Source organism: Saimiri boliviensis, chromosome 2 (genome assembly GCF_048565385.1).
Source record: "Saimiri boliviensis isolate mSaiBol1 chromosome 2, mSaiBol1.pri, whole genome shotgun sequence".
Classification (NCBI taxonomy): Eukaryota; Metazoa; Chordata; class Mammalia; order Primates; family Cebidae; genus Saimiri; species Saimiri boliviensis.
This window is the reverse complement of record NC_133450.1, coordinates 4076604-4091742: the sequence shown is the minus strand read 5'-3', so window position 1 is coordinate 4091742 and position 15139 is coordinate 4076604. Positions and strand designations below refer to the sequence as shown.

General features: G+C 42.4%; 1 protein-coding gene across 3 annotated transcripts in view; it reads left to right on the top strand.

Moving 5' to 3' along the window:
• The first annotated feature begins 10378 nt into the window (after positions 1-10378).
• EDC3 (enhancer of mRNA decapping 3) overlaps positions 10379-15139 on the top strand; it is a 65257-nt gene continuing 60496 nt past the window's right edge. For 2 of the 3 annotated variants that reach the window (XM_003944784.4, XM_074392664.1), the window contains exon 1: positions 10379-10512. The gene's annotated coding sequence lies outside the window, so the exon portion shown is untranslated. Of the gene's footprint in view, positions 10513-13086; positions 13222-15139 lie in introns of all 3 variants that reach the window. The other variant, XM_074392665.1, reaches the window with a different exon arrangement.

Genomic DNA, 15139 nt, shown 5'->3' with positions numbered 1-15139 from the left:
ATAAGTTTTTACTTGAATACTTGTTTTCAATTCTCTTGGATGTATGCTTAGAAGTGGAGTTGCAGGATCACATGATAATTCTACATTTAACTTACTGAGGAACTCTCAAACTGTTTTCCATAGTGGCCCCACCATTTTCTATTCCCACCAGCAGTAGATAAGGGTTCCAATTTCTCCACATTTTTGCCAGCATTTATTTTCCTTTTTAAAAATGTTAGCCATCCTAATGGATTTGAAGTAGTAAGTATCTCATTGTTTTGGGATTTTTATTTTGTTTTCTTTTTTGTTTTTTGCTGTGTTTCATTTTAGAGACTGGGTCTCCCTCTGTCACCCAGGCTGAAGTGTGGTGGCATGAACATAGCTCACTGCAGCCTCAAACTCTTGTGTTTAAGGGATCTTCCTGCCTCAGCCTCCCAACTAAGTGGGCTCATAGGCGCACATCACTGAAAAGGAGAAATTTCTTTTTTTTCTTTTTGAGACAGAGTCTCGCTCTGTTGCCCAGACTGGAGTGTAGTAGTGTGATCTTGGCTCACTGCAACCTCCGCCTTCCAGGTTCAAATGATTCTTGTGCCTCAGCCTCCCCAGTAGCTGGGACTACAGGCGTGTCCTACCACACCCAGCAAATTTTTGTATTTTTAGTAGGGATGGGGTTTCACAATGTTGGCCAGGCTAGTCTTCAACTCCTCACCCCAAGTGATCCGCCTGCTTCAGCCTCCCAAAGTGCTGGGATTACAGACATGAGCCACGGTGCCCAGCCTTATTGTGGTTTTCATTTTCATTTCCCTATTGACTACCGGTGTTGAGTGTCGTTTTATGTACTTGTTGGCTATTTCTACATCTTTTTGGAGACATCTCTATTAAGTACTTTGTTCATTTTAAGATTGGGTTATCTTTTTGTTGTTGAGAATTATTTTTTGTTATTTCTTATTTTTGTTTTTTTTTCAGCCCTTTATTAACCAAGAAAAACTTCTTTACATATTCTGAATACCAGACCGTTATCAGATATATTATTTGTAAATATTTTCTACCATTCTGTAGGCTGTCTTTTCACTTCTCGATATATCTCTTAATCCACAAAACGTTTTAATTTTGATAAAGTACAATTCTTTTTTCTTGCCTTGCTTGTGCTTTTGGTGTCATATTTTAAAAACTGTTGCCTAAAAGGTTATTATTCTTTTTAATTCTAACCTTTGTTAAGCACTTTATAGTCTGGGGCCTACTTTCATGTACATTATTTCATGTATAAAGTGATATTTGAGAATTAAAGAGACTTAAATCTTTGAGATAATACAAAAGAAAAATAATCTTAGGTAATCAATAATGCTTGCCTAGTCTCAAAACCTATGCTATATAAGTAGGGTGACTGTAGAAATTTATCATTTTTAATTAAATTTATCTTAACATATTTGAGAATAAAAGCATGTGGTATTAATAATTATGATAAGGTAACAGGCATGAATGGGCACTGTTCAATCCAAACTGGAACATGTTTCCCCTACATATATGTAATGGAGACCTGAGTTCTAATGTCAGATGCAGCATTAACTTGCTAAGCCTTCAGCTATACAACATGGAGTGAAGCAGATAATTTCTTTTTTTTTTTTTTAGTTGGAGTCTTGCTCTGTAACCCAGGCTGGAGTGCAGTGGTGTAATCTCAACTCACTGCAATCTCTGCCTCCCAGGTTCAAGCGATTTTCCAGTCTCAGCCTCCTGAGTAGCTGGGGCTACAGGCACCAGCCACCACCACACCCAGCTAATTTTTCTATTTTTAGTAGATACAGAGTTTCACCATATTGGCCAGCTGATCTCAAACTCCTAACTTCAGGTGATCCACCCGCCTTGGCCTCCCAAAGTGCTGAGATTACAGGCGTGAGCCACTGTGCCTGGCCGTGAAGCAGACAATTTCTGAGGTTCTTTTTAGTCGTACCATTCTAGAACTCCATGACATATACTGTCAAGTCTATAACTGTACATTAGTGCTGTGCTATTCTTGACCTAAGAATTTAATTCTCTGTGATTGGTATCCTTGTCAGAGACTGTTCTAAGGTAGATGCCAGTCTTGCTAAAACAAATTACAACTTCCCTAAGTGGAGAGAGGTGAGTAGGTGCTGCCCGTTTGTTTTTGTCTGCAATGCTTCCCAGAAACTTGACTAGTGGTCAGGTGGTATCCACCTAGTTCAGATAACTATCTAAAACCAGAAATACCTGGAGGAGTTCTTTAACTTGAGAGTTCAGGAAGGCTTATCTTGAAGGATTTGGTGAGCACTAAATTCTGTCAGTGAATGTTGTTATCCTATCCCACCTGCCTCTGTAGCTATTGCTGTATCTCCTTAACCTTCATGGTGAAACTCCTTGGAAATTGTCTATACTCAGTGCTTCCACTTGCTTACCTCCCAGTCTCTCCTCCAACCACTGGCATTTAACATCTGGGGCTTTTACTCTGCTTTAAAACCCCTGCCAAAATCACCAAGGACCTCCTAGTTGCTAAATCTAATGTACATTTTCAGTCTTCCTCTGATTTGAGCTCTTTGGAATATTTAGCACTGTTGACTTTTCTTAAAAATCCTCTTGGTCTCTTTGGGATCGCCTACTGCTGGATTTTCTTCTATGTTCCTAGCTGCTACTTCTCAGTTGTCCTTCAATGGATCTCTTCCTGGGCATATCCCTTACATGTTGGCATTCCTCAGGGTTCTGTCCTTAGCTCTTGACTCTTCTCATGCTGTATGCTATCCCTGGACCATATGCCCATTATTTGGACTTTAATTACTGCCTGATAATTGACTTCCAAATTTCATCTTTCTTCCCTGAGCTCCAGGTCTATTCTTCTAGGTGTACATTTCTGTGAGTTTTGCAAATGCATATAATCACGGTTTAGTTCTACCATCCCTCCAACCCACTTGCTAACTGCCTTGTGCTCTCTCTTCAAAGTCATACCCTCCCATTTCCTCAGGCAAACACTGATGTTTCCTGTTCCTATAGTTTTGCCTTCTCCAGAATGTCATGTAAGTAGAATTATACAGGCCATGCAAGGTGGCTCATGCCTGTAATCCCAGCGGATAGAGGATCACTTGAAGTCAGGAAGTTGAGACCAGCCTGGCCAACATGGTGAAACTCCATCTCTACAAAAAAAAATATAAAAATTAGCCAAGCATGATGGCATGTGCCTGTAGTCCCAGCTACTTGGGAGGCTGAGGTGGGAGAATCGCTTGAACCTGGGAGGCAGAGGTTGCAGTGAGCCAAGATCATACCACTGCACTGCAGCTCAGGCAAGAGAACAAGACTTGGCTTATGCCTGTGATCCCAGTACTTTGGGAGGCCGAGGTGGGCAGATCACCTGAGACAAGGAGTTCAAGACCAGCCTGGCCAATATGGTGAAACCCTGTCTCTACTAAAAATACAAAAATTTAGCTGGACGTGGCGGCAGGTGCCTGTAGTCCTAGGAACTCAGAAGGCTGAGGCAGGAGAATTGCTTGAAGCTGGGAGGTGAAGATTTCAGTGAGCCGAGATCATGCCATTGTACTCCAGCCTCATGGACAAGAGTGAGACTCCATCTCAAAAAAAGGAAAAGCAAAGAAGCAAGACTCTGCCTAAAAAAAACCAAACAGAAATACGTAGAATTATATATTGTCTTCCGAGTCTGACTACTTTCACTTTATGTAATGCATTTGAGATTGTCCATGTTGTATACAGTCATAAACTGTTCATATTTAGTGCCATTGTATGGATGTATCACAGATTATCCACTCCACAATTGTAGGATACTTTAGGTTGTTTCTAATTTTTGGTAATTATGAATAAAGCTGCTATATACATTCATGTATAGGTTTTTATGTGAACATAGGTTTTAATTTCACTTGAATAAATAACCAGGATTACTTGAATTGGGGTATATAAGTTGGGATTGCTGGGCATATGGTTAAGTGTATGTTTACAATTAAATTTCTTGAGATTATCAGGCTGGGTGTGGTGGCTCATGCCTGTAATCCCAGCACTTTGGGAGGCCAAGGTGAGTGCATAACCTCAGGTCAGGAGTTTGAGACCAGCCTGACCAACATGGAGAACCCCGTCTCTATTAAAAATACAAAATTAGCCGGGCGTGGTGGTGCATGTCTGTAATCCCAGCTACTCAGGAGGCTAAGGCAGGAGAATCACTTGAACCTGGGAAGCAGAGGTTGTGGTGAGCCAAGATTGCAACATTACACTCCAGCCTGGGCAACAAGAGCAAAACTCCATCTAAAAAAAAAAATTATCATAATGGCACACAGATTTAAATACATTTGATGAATTTTTATTACCCTTATTTATGCTTAAATTGTCCTACTTTTGACCAGTGAAGTCCTCTTCAAGTTGACATCCAAGTTCTTTTAGCAAAAATCTTGTAATCTAATGGTTTCTTTGCTGTCTTGTAAGACAAGATGTTCCAGGCATGTGATGTATATTTCTTGTCCCAACTTGTATTCAGTTTTAACACACTATGACTGGTGATTGTAGAAAAGACAAGGTATTTGGAAAATATTATAGCATGACCCATGTTCCCTAATTCTGTATGATGTTCATCTTTAATTTGAATTTGTTATATAGCTAACAAACACCCTAAGTTCTAGATTCTGTTGAGAGAACACCCTCTCGTGTAAAATCAGGTATGCGTTAGTGTGGGAGTGATAAGAGCCCAGGGAAAAAGGCGGGGAAGGAAAGAACCAAATTAGGCATTGGAGCAATGAACCTCCAGATTTTTGCACGTGAATGGGGCATGGAATGGTGTTGGGGAGGAAATGGTGATGCTATGAGGCTTTTTCTTGTAATGTTAATCAAAGAGCATGAGGCAGCTCCAAAATGCAGTCTTCTGTACACAAGCATCTGAATTCTCTGAGAAGCTTCTTCTTTTTTTTTTTTTTTTTTTTTTTGCACAGAGTCTCACTCTGTCGCCCAGGCTGGAGTGCAGTGGCACAATCCACAATCTTGGCTCACTGCAACCTCCACCTCCTGGGCTAAAGCTATCTTCTTGCCTCAGTCCCTCAAGTAGCTGGGATTACAGGTGTGAGTGCCCGCACTCACTCCTAATCTGAAGAGCTTTTTATTTTACCTTATTTATTTATTTGCTTATGAGATGGAGTCTCATTCTGTTGCCCAGGCTGGAGTGCAGTGCTGCCATCTCGGCTCACCACAACCTCTGCCTCCCAGGTTCAAGTGATTCTCCTGCCTCAGTCTCCTGAGTAGCTGGGACTACAGCTCAGGCCACCATACATGGCTAATTTTTGTATTTTTAGTAGAGATGGGGTTTCACTGTGTTGGCCAGGCTGGTCTGAAACTCCTGACCTCGTCATCTGCCTCGGCCTCCCAAAGTGCTGGGATTATAGGCATGAAGCACCGCGCCTGGCCCTGAGGAGCCTTTTAAAATCTGTATTTTAAAAGGTACAATCCCTGGCTTGTACCCCAGACTAGGTGAATCAGAGTCTCTAGGTGTAAGGCCTGAAGTGGTAAGAGCCGAACCTACCGGGGCTTTATTAAAGCCTAACCTTGCTGGAGAAAGGGAAATGTCCAACTTTCACCCGCTTTAACCATCCTGTCCTACCTAAGGTGGGGAAAAAACTAAGAAATACTGATGAAGTTAATATATATGCTTCTGTATAAGTGGAATGAATGACATAACAATGATAGCAGAGACAAGAGGGAAGAATTAGTCATATTTTTGACTATAAGTTACTTGCACTGTCCATGAGGTAGCAGAGTGTTGTTTGAAAGTGGAATTGAATTATTTGAAAATGTAAATTGCATACTTGCAAATTCTTGGGCAAACACTAAAACAAGAGAAGAATAACTGGTATGTTAATAAAGGTGAGAAAAGAGAATCACATAAAATTCTCACTTAAAATCACAAAAGGTGGCCAGGTGTGATGGCTCACGCCTGTAATTTCAGCAATTTGGGAGGCCTGAGGCTGGTGGATCACCTGAGGTCAGGAGTTTGAGACCAGCCTGGCCAACATGGCAAATCCCCCCATCTCTACTAAAAATACAAAAATTAGCTGGGTGTAGTGGTGCGCGCCTGAAGTTCCAGGTATTTGGGAGTCTGGGGCAGGAGAATCACTTGAACCTGGGAGGCAGAGGTTGCAGTGAGCCAACACGGTGCCACTTCACTCCAGCCTAGGGGACAAGACCAAGGCTCCATCTCAGAAGGAAACAAAACAAAACACACAAAAGGCAGAAAATGTGTAGATAAATATAGATAAAGAATAAGGGTAATAAATAGAAAATAGTAACAAGGCCTGGTGCAGTGGCTTACACCTGCAATTCCAATACTTTTGGAGGCTGAGGCAGGAGGATCACGCAATGCCAAGAACTGAAGAGCAGCCTGGGCAACATAGTGAGACTCTGTCTCTACAAAACAAATAAACCACAAATAAAAAAACTTACCCAGGTGTGTTGGTGGGCACCTATAGTCCCACCACTTGGGAAGTGGGAGGATCACTTGATCCTAGGATTTCAAGGCTGAAGTGAGCCATGATCACACCACTGTACTCTAGTCTGGGTGACAGGGTGAGACTCCATCTCAAAAAAAAAAAAAAAAGGACCATGTGTGGTAGCTCATGCCTGTAATCCTAGCACTTTGGGAGGCCGAGGCTGATGGATCACTTTAAGTTAGGAGTTCAAGACCAGCTAGGCCAATATGGTGAAACCATATTTCTACTAAAAATACAAAAATTGGCCAGGCGTGGTGGCACATGCATGTAGTCCCACCTACTCGGGAGGCTGAGGCAGGATAATCATTTGAACCCAGGAGGCGGAGGTTGCAGTGAGCTGAGATCGTGCCAAAAAAAGAAGGAAAAAAAAGTAACAAATATAGTAGACATTAATTCTACTATATCATTAATTACTTTAAGCATCAGTAGTCTAAACACACCAATTAAAAGACAGAGGTTCTCCATATGGATGAAAAACAAGAACCAACTATATGTTGTCTACAAGAAACACATTTTAAATATAAAGACATATATAGATTAAAAGTAAAGTGATAGAGAAAGATATATCACGATAATTCTAAGCAAAAGAAAGCAGGGGTAGGTATACTAACTTCAGAAAGAGAAGATTTAGAGAAACAAAAGTTATCAGGGTATAAATCTACACAGCAAAATATATACAAGGGCTATATAAATAAAACTACAAAAATTTGATTAAAGATATATCAAAGGATTACAAAAATCGAGAAATATTTCATGTTTACGGATAGGAAGACAATACAGTCAAAATGTCAGTTCTTCCGAACCTCGTCTATAGAGTCAATGCAATCCTAATCCAAGTACCAGCATGTTATTTTTGTGGATGTCAACAAACTGATTGTAAAATTGATATGGAGAGACAAGAGACCCAGAAGAGCTCACTATTAAAGGAGAACAAAGTTGGAGGACTGATACTACTCAACTTCAAGACTTACTATAAACTACAGTAGTAAGGACAGTGTGGTATCAGTGAAAGAATAAACAATCCAGAAGTGGATTCACATAAATATAGTCAACTGATCTTTAACAAAGGAGTTAAAGCAATACAATGGAGCAAAGATAGGTTTTTCAACAAATTATGCTGGAACAACTGAACTTTCACACACACATAAAATATAGCTAAGGATGAGCGCAGTGGCTCATGCCTGTAATCCCAGGAATTTGGGGGGTTGAGGCGGGTAGATCACTTGAGGTTAGGAGTTTGAAACCAGCCTGACCAACATGGTGAAACCCCTTCTCTACTAAAAATACAAAAATTAGCCAGGCATTGTGGTGGATGCCTGTAATCCCAGCTACTCGAGAGGCTGAGACATAAGAATCGCTGGGAGGTAGAGGTTGCAGTGAGCTGAGATCATGCCATTGCACTCCAGCCCAGGCAACAGAGTGAGACTCCACCTCAAAAAAATTTTTCCAGACAAAGACCTTACACCCTTCATAAAAATTAACTCAGAATGGATTGTAGACCTAAATGTAAATGCAACACTATAAAACTCCTGGAAGATAACATAGGAGAAAAATTACCTAACTAATCTTGGACATGGCAATGACTTTTTAGGGCAATACCAACAGAATAATCTGTGAAAAATATAATTGATAAGCTGGACTTCATTAAAATTTAAAACTTCCGCTCTCCAAAAGAAGAATAAGACAAGCCACAGACTAGGATAAAATATTATAAAAAATATATTTGATACAGGACTGTTATCTACAACATACCCAGAACTCTTAAATCTCAACAAGAAAATAACACAATGTAAAAATGGGCAAGATGCCTGAACGAACACTTCATCAAAGAAGATAAACACATGGCAAGTAAGTATATGAAAAGATGGTCAATATCATATGTCGTTAAGGAATTGCAGATTAAAACAATAAAATACTACTACGCACTTATTTAAACAGGCAAAATCCAAAATACTGACACCACAAAAATGCCGACAAGGATGTGGAGCAACAGAAACCATCATTCAATGCTGGTGGGAATGCAATAGGATCCAGTGACTTTGAAAGACAGTTTGGTAGTTTCTTTTCTCACAAAACTAAATATACCATCCCATCCAGCAGTTGTACTCCGTGGTATTCACCCAGATGAACTGAAAACTCATGTCTACACAAAAATCTGCACATGATGTATAGTGGCTTGATTCATAATTGCCCAAATTTGGAAGCCATCAAGATGTCTTTTCATAGGTGAACAGATAAACTGTGGCACCTCCAGACAATGGAATATTATTCGGCACAAAAAATAACCTTAGAAGCATGTTACTAAGTGAAAGAAGCCGATGTGAAAAGGCTGCATACTGTATGATTCCAACTATATGGGATTCTGGAAAAGGCAAAAACTATGGAGACAGTAAAAGGAGCAGTGGCTGCCAGTGGTTAGGGGACTGAGAAGAATAAATAGGTAGAGGACAGAGGACTTTCAGGGCAGTGAAACTATTGTGTATGATACTATAATGATGGATACATGTTATTACACATTTGTCAAAACCCACAGAATGTGCAACACTGAGAGTAAACTCTAATGTAAACTATGGACTCTGGGTGATAATGATGTGTCAACGTAGGGTCATCAATTGTTACCAAATGTACTACTGAAGCACAAGATGTCCATAAGGGGACAAGTTGTGTGTGTATGTGCCTATGTGTAGAGGGGATATATGAGAACTCTGTACTTTTTTTTTTTTTTTTTTTTTTGAGACGGAGTTTCGCTCTTGTTACCCAGGCTGGAGTGCAATGGCGCGATCTCGGCTCACCGCAACCTCCGCCTCCTGGGTTCAGGCAATTCTCCTGCCTCAGCCTCCTGAGTAGCTGGGATTACAGGCGTGCGCCACCATGCCCAGCTAATTTTTGTATTTTTAGTAGAGTCGGGGTTTCACCATGTTGACCAGGATGGTCTCGATCTCTTGACCTCGTGATCCACCCGCCTCGGCCTCCCAAAGTGCTGGGATTACAGGCTTGAGCCACCGCGCCCGGCCTGAGAACTCTGTACTTTCTCTTCAGTTTTGCCCTGAACCAAAAACTGCTCTAGAAGTTTCATTAATAACAGTAATTTTAAAAGGCCAGGGACCCTTCTGACCGAGGGAACCTCTGGTGATGGTGGGGAGGGGTGAAGTAGTCCCCTAGAAAGTTGAAAATGTTCAAAGTTACTCAACTGATTTTGTAGAGCTAGGTTTGGAACTGCTACCCCTTTCTATGCTGCCCGCCCAGGCAGTGGTTCCTGAACCAGGTGTCAGGCTTCAAGGCTGTGCAAAATTTCTCATTACACCGTCTGGGCCCTAAACGCATGCTCTCTCCTCACCCCATAAATCAAGACTCTAAAACGCCAAGGACAGGAGAACAGCACTTTCCCTCGTACTGAGTATGGGGCAAAGGAGAGCAGCCAAGCCCAGACTGGCTGATATCTAACCCCCAAATGGGCTGAAGCTGATACACTTTGAGGATCGACCACGGCGGGAATATCTTTTCTTTAATCTGTCAGGGTTGTCCCACTTATTGAGTCCCACAGCTGCGGTTTAGCACGGAGAGGCGGGGGGGGGGGGGGGGTCTCACGTCCAGGCCTCCCTCAAAGTCCTTCTCTCCAGCTTTGCGATTGGCGTTGAGGGAACAGGAGGGGAGGCGGGTGCTTTTCATCGAGACTGCTAGAGGGGGACCCGGACATCGAGGCCGGGGAGTCGTGGGTAGAGCGCCGATTCCAGCCAAGACGCCATAGGACATAGTGAGCGTGGAGCGCAAAACGACTACCCAAGCGCAATCCTGGAAGGCCGAAGGGCCGTCCTTCCAACCTCTTAAATTTCCCGGGAGCCACGCCCCTCAATTGCCTGCTTTGGATTCCGAGGTGTCGCGCCGGAAGTGACCTCACAGCGGTGGCGTGGAGACGTGGGGGCGTTTCCGGCGGCGGCGGTGAACGCCGAACAGTGGGTGGTGGGCGTGGAGTGAGCCCCTCTTTGGGTCCTCTGGTGTTCTGTGGTCGGCTTGGTGTGGTGTGCGGAGAAGCTCGAGGCCCGTCGGCGCGGAGGTGGGAAGCACGGGAGGCTGCTGGTTTGTGGGAGCTCGTGGGAAGGGGCTTCCGGGGTTGCCAGCCGGGGTTGCTTTAGACTTCGGGAGTTCCAGGCCTTGTAGAGCTTTATTGAGGCGGGCACGAGCTGGGGGGCTTCATCGGGTGCGCAGGGGGCGAGGTACTACGGGTGGCCTCAGGAGTTTGGTTTGAGGTGGGAGGCTGAGGACTGCAGGATTCTAAGTAGTATGGGGACTGTGTGAGGAGTGAGGCGTTGGCGGCTTGGGCCCTTAGTCCGGGCTTCTTGGTGGCTGCTGCAGTTGATTGGCTCACTCACTCATTGCTTCGAGCCTCAGTTTCCCATTGCATAATGAGATACGGTGGCAGAGAAGAACGCCAGTGCCACATCCAGGACTGATAGTTTGAGGACAGAGGTGAACTGGAGGGTAGAAAAAGAGGGTGCCAGAGAAATTTCTACTTACCAGGGCACATCTTCTGAATCCCAGAAGTTATCCCTGGATTCATTTCTGCCTTTGGTGCAAGTCTGTGGTTCTTACCAGTACCCTTTGTGTGATATTGATTGTATTTATCAATACTTGACTTGCTGAGTGGTTAAAGTGTTTTTGGTTTGTGGGAGGCATAGCCCTTGTTGACTTGGTCAGTTGATTTTCAATTAATCTCCCAATAGCAGTTGCTTCGCTTAGCTTTGCAATTGGGAGATTAATTGAAAATTAACTGACCAAGCCAACAATCTTCTCCTGTGGTTACAGATGAGGAACTCACGACCCAGAATGGTTTTTCTTCTCTTCCCTAGCCACAGATCAAACTGATTTCAGTCTCTGTCTTAAGTACAGGTCTTTACCCCACCAAAACAGAAATGACTGTCTCCAAGCAGTTTAGTATTTCAACTGGACACGCAGATGGTTCCTAATCTTTTTTTTTTTTTTTTTTAATGAATTACGGATTAGGTGTACTGAGCACAAAATTATCTGTTTCTCTGTATGATGTAAAAATGGTTGTAAAAACATGACTTTTTGTTTACTACTGATTTCTTGGTAAAGCCTCCTTGGTGTTGGGCTGTGGGGCTAGAAAAGTGTCTCAGAAATGTTTGACCTGTGACCCACAGTTCGATTCATTTTACATCATGACTCATTGTGCCCCTGCACACTCAGTGTGTACACACACACATCCCAATTAAAAGTTTACTTACTCTTTCTACAGAAAATACACTCTAAAAAAAAAAAAAAATTTTTGTTGCAACTCACTAAATTGAGTCTGATCCTTAATAGGTCACGACATATAGTTTGAAAAATACTAACTCCCAGCACTTTGGGCGGCTGAGGCGGTTGGATCACCTGAGGTCAGGAGTTCGAGACCAGCTTGGCCAACATGGTGAAACCCCATTTCTACTAAAAATACAGAAATTAGCTGGGTGTGGTGGTGGACACCTGTAATCCCAGCTACTTGGGAGGCTGAGGCAGGAGAATCACTTGAACCCGGGAGGCTGAGGTTGCAGTGAGCCAAGATGGCGCCATTGCACTCTATCCTGGGTGACAAGAGTGAAACTCCGTCTTGGAAAAAAAGAAGAAAAGAAAAATATTACACTAGGACCGAGTGCAGTGGTGTGGGAGGATTGCTTAAGGCCAGCCTGGGCAACGTAGTAAGACCCTGTCTCTAAGAAAAACGACATTGGAAAGTATTTAAAATCGTTGCCATTCGTGAGATTCTGTAATACAAAATGGAAGATGTATCATTTTTATTTTCTTATTCAGAGAAGGGTTTACTAGAGTTCTCCCAAATTCAGCAGACCAACAGGACAGGACGTCCAAAATTCAGCAGAACAACAGGACAGGACGTCCAAATTCTATCTCAAAGGAGTGTAGTGACCATAATGATAGTGTGTCAGAATTTTAACAAGGCATTTATTAAGTCTTATGATAATCGAGTGGGTGAGATGGAGGAATTTGCCAAATCGTGGTAGGATTAGATGGAGTCGTGAGTTTCAGCATCTATGTCTAGAGAGGTTTGATTTGTGGACACTACTTACAGCTGGAACTCTGGTGATCTAAACTGGGCTTTCATCGCTTTCTTTATACCCTTTATGTATTTGAAACCTTCCCAAGAAGGTTTGCTTATTGGATTTGGTGCCTTTATGAAGTAAAGCAAGAGTCATTTGGTTGATGATTGCCAGAATGCTAAAACATCTCACTATATTTGCTCAGTGCAGTTTAATGAAATGGGAGAAGCATGTACAAATGTGAGAAATTACACCTGGGTCCAAAAAAATCAGCTATACCTATTGGGGGAGGGTGGAGATGAGACCTCACAAGAGTTCCTGTAATAAAAAGATTCGATATCTCAGTCACGAGTCAGTGGTGTGGCCAAGAAAGCTGTGAGAAGTACTGATGTGACCTGCGTTAGTATATTGTATTAGGAAAATACAAAATCAGAATGAGAAAGGTTGCATCACTGGTAGGCTTGTACCTGGAATATTAGGTTTACATCTAGGTGTCCTAAGAGTAAATTTATGGGCAGAAATCAGAAGTCCGAAGATATGATGGTATTGCTTTGGCATGAATGTCATTGTCATTTCAGACTTTCAGGTATATGCTGGGTCATTGGTCTTAAAACATTTCTGTTTGAGAGTTTCTGGAAGACCGGGGAGTCTATTTTAGATCTTATATCCTTTTAAGTTGGCACCTGAAACTTTTCATCATAGATTTAAATAGTGTAAGTATTTAATTTTATTTATTTATTTATTGAGACGGAGTTTGGCTCTTGTTGCCCAGACTGGAGTGCAGTGGCTCAATCTTGGCTCACTGCACCCTGCGCCTCCCAGGTTCAAACAATTCTCCTGCAGCCTCCCTACTAGTTGGGATTACAAGTGCCCGCCACCATGCCTGGCTAACTTTTTTTGTATTGTTAGTAGAGACGGGTTTCACCATATTGGTCAGGCTGGTCTCCAACTCCTGACCTCAGGTGATCCACCCACCTCAGCCTCCCAGAGTGCTCGGATTACATGTGTGAGCCGCTGCACCCGGCCAGTATTTCATTTTAAATAGTTTAGGATGCAGTTTCTAACAAGTAAATACTGACTTTTTAAAACTAAATATAAAATTCTCTAGGCCAGGCGCATTGGCTCACACTGTAATCCCAGCACTTTGGGAGACCGAAGCGGGCCTATCACCTGAGGTGGAGAGTTCAAGACCAGCTGGCCTGAACATGGAGAAACCCTGTCTCTACTAAAAAAAAAAAAAAAAAAAAAAAAATTAGCCGGGTGTGGCCGCGCATGCCTGTAATCCCAGCTACTGGGAAGGTGAGGCAGGAGAATCGCCTGAACCCAGGAGGCAAAGGTTACAGTGAGCTAAGATCGTGCCATTGCACTCCAGCCTGGCAACAAAAGTGAAACTCTGTCTCAAAAAAAAAAATGCAATATATGTATTTTTTTTACAATATGAATTGATAGAATATAATTTGATGTTTGAAAAACATACAATTAACTTTTTTTTTTTTTTTTTTTTTTTTTTTGAGACGGAGTTTCACTCTTGTTACCCAGGCTGGAGTGCAATGGCGCGATCTCGGCTCACCGCAACCTCCACCTCCTGGGTTCAGGCAATTCTCCTGCCTCAGCCTTCCGAGTAGCTGGAATTACAGGCACGCGCCACCATGCCCAGCTAATTTTTTGTATTTTTAGTAGAGACGGGGTTTCACAATGTTGACCAGGATAGTCTCGATCTCTTGACCTCGTGATCCGCCCACCTCGGCCTCCCAAAGTGCTGGGATTACAGGCGTGAGCCACCGCGCCCGGCACAATTAACCTTTTGAAGTAAAGATTGTAAGATATATAACACAGTGTATTCTGTTACTTGATTTTCAGATGTTAAGCACATCTTGCATTTGTGAAATGAACCCCTCTTATGTATATACTACTTTTTACATATAGATGGATTCAGTTTGCTAATATTTTGTTAAGAATTTTGTGACTGTGTTCATGATGGATATTGGTCTGAGGTTTTCTTTTTTTGTGTCATCTTTGGCCTTAGTAGCAGACCTCATAAAACGAATTGGGAAATGTTCCTTCCTCCTGTTTTCTGAAAGAGTTTGTGTAGGATTTATATTATTTCTTACATGTTTCATAGAATTTACCAGTGAAGTCCTACAAGCCTGAGTTTTTCTCATGAAGACTTTACTAAATGTCTTAATATAGTTAGTTGAGTTAGTTTTGGTTATTATTTTTTTATTATTATATTTATTATTATTATTATTATTCTGGGGGGTTGTCCATTATATATTTTTCCTTTTTTCTTTTTGAGCTTGTATCCATTCCACTTTCCAACAGAATTTTATCCTAAAGCAAAAGTCAGTAAACTTTCTGTGAAAGGCCAGATGACAAGCTTTATGGCCCACATGGTTTCTGTGATTACTGCTTAACTCATTGTAGTGAGAAAACAGCCATAGAAAATATGTGGCCAGGTGCAGTGGCTCATGCCTTTGGGAGGCTGAGCACTTTGGGAGGCTGAGGCAGGTGGATCATCTGAGCTCAGGCGTTCAAGACCAGCCTGAGATGGTGAATCCCCATCTCTACTAAAAATACAATAATTAGTCGGGCGTGGTGGCAGGCACCTGTAGTCCCAGCTACTCGGGAGGC